Genomic DNA, 2294 nt, shown 5'->3' on the forward strand with positions numbered 1-2294 from the left:
AATTTCTATTTGCTGGAGCAACGCGGCATTACTCGGATCGGTCATTTTCGTATTTTTCGCGGAAGTATTTTGTTGCGCGGTACTAGGAAGAGGATCGGCGATAGCGTCTTGGAAGTCGAGCGTTCTGCTAGTGCGTTTTTCGCGATCGGAATCGGCCATCGCGGCGGCTCGCTGTGTCTGCTGGCGCGTTTTTGTCGGAGTCCGGGTTGCCATATCTAGTTTCGCGGTTCCTTTCGGCGGAATTTCCGGAGGAAACGCGTGGCTATCCCACCGCTGTCACCAAAAATAACTTTCGTGTCACGTCCCGAGGTGCGGTTGCGCTCGCAACTGTGGCACAAAGTCGTAACCGTTCCCGAAAATAACGCGAATTGCGTCCGGACCGGGTTCGTTGGCGTTTCGGACTCGATAAAACGGTAATTAACACTAAACTTACCTTGCGAAGGCTTGATTCCGCTGTCTGATTTCTCTTTCCGGGTACCTGGAGCGCCTTGGATCCGCAACCGGGATGGCGGCGGCGTACGGCTGGAACGGAGGTACGTCTACGGGAATAAGCGTCCAGGCGGGTTGACTCCGGCTGGCAGGTATCGGCGTTTGGCCCTGACGATTGGCGACTCGTACGGGTCGTGCGGCGAAGGAAACCTCCTTCACAGGAACCAGGACTCGAACGCAGGAAATTGAATATTCTGGTGCATCACCCACGTATTCCCGAGCGAGACGACGAATAACTCTCTCCTCCCCGCGCGTCGTGTACGCTTTGTCGGAGGTGCAAGGCTCGTCGAGAATACTTGAACTTCGGTTGAGTACGGCACGGCTAAGCGTTGGTTCGCTCTAGCTTACCGGGATCGACCTGGGCGCAAGATATTCTGTACACGGTAGAAGTGAGGATGGAGCAACTAAGCGCTGGTTCGCTCTAGTCGTCGAGCCTCAAGACTATCGCAGATGAGATATAGAATTAGAATAATCGCGAGCGTACCCGTGGATTAGAATTAAGGAATTGTATATGAACTCGAATAAAGATACTTTGAATCTGGTAAAAATAAACTATATTCTATGACTTCACTATACTAGATACACTTGACTAAATTCTAAGTTACTGACTAACGATTACAATGAGAATTAGAAATAGTATGAAGTATCGAATGGACTCCGCTATGGGAGTATGGATAGAGACGAATGCATTAGAGCTAATTGCTCGTTGCGAATGAGATTATTGCTCGGATCGAAAGTGCATCGTTCGGATGCTGGATTAGAACTCCTCGGTTCGGAGGCGAGTTCGGAACTCTCCGGTTCGGAGGTGAGATAGGAACTGACTCTCGGATCTCGCGTCCGCGACCTCCTCGGGTCGCGCGGCGCGCGAGTCGCTGGGCCCTCGCGGTGGGGCGGACGGTCGGAGTAGGGCGGCCGCTCGGCCCTCGTGGTGGGGCGGCCGTTCGGAGTGGGGCGCGGCCCGCGTTAAGCGTGAGCCGCGAGCGTCGAGTGTGCGCGCGAGTGCACGGAACATAACCGTGCATGAATAAAATATATACATATATTTACTTAAATGTAGGTGTGTGTTGGTGTGTATGTACATATATGAGTAGTGTGCTTATTCTAATCCCACATGTACGAGAAGTACGTATAGGGCTTCGTGATCGCTGGGGATTCGACCCAGTATGTGTCGGAGAGCTCCTCGCCCTCGTAATACGGGGTGAAGTCCTCCCCCTCGTGTGTGGAGAGCGCGTGGGCGCGGCATGCTGCATCCCTCTTCCCTCTCGTACCTTTGTCTCCTTCTGTAGGGACGGCGAGTCGGCGGGTGGCCCGTGTGCAGGGGCTCCGGATACGGATGCTGGGGATGATGAGGTGGACGCCGGAGGGTGGCAGGCGGTACGCCTGACGTTACACTAGCAAGGAAGTGTCGAATTTACATTCATTTGAAGTGTAGACGAGGAATACATAACACTTCGCAAATCATATTATATCTTACCATGAAACATAGAAATGAGATGCGATATCGCGTCTAAAGAATCATAACAACTCTATTGCTACGATACGTAGACATCTGCAAACGCTATTTCCTTGCAAGGAAGTGTCTCATTTACATTCATTTGAAGTGCAGACAAGGAATACATAACACTTCGCAAATCATATTATATCTTACCATGAAACATAGAAATGAGATGCGATATCGCGTTTTAAGAAGCATTTGAACTCTATTGCTTTGATAGGTAAACATCTGCAAACGCTATTTCCTTGCAAGGAAGTGTTGCATTTACATTCATTTGAAGTGTAGACGAGGAATACATGACACTTCGCAA

Source organism: Xylocopa sonorina, unplaced genomic scaffold, assembly GCF_050948175.1.
Source record: "Xylocopa sonorina isolate GNS202 unplaced genomic scaffold, iyXylSono1_principal scaffold0328, whole genome shotgun sequence".
In the NCBI taxonomy this organism is placed as follows: Eukaryota; Metazoa; Arthropoda; class Insecta; order Hymenoptera; family Apidae; genus Xylocopa; species Xylocopa sonorina.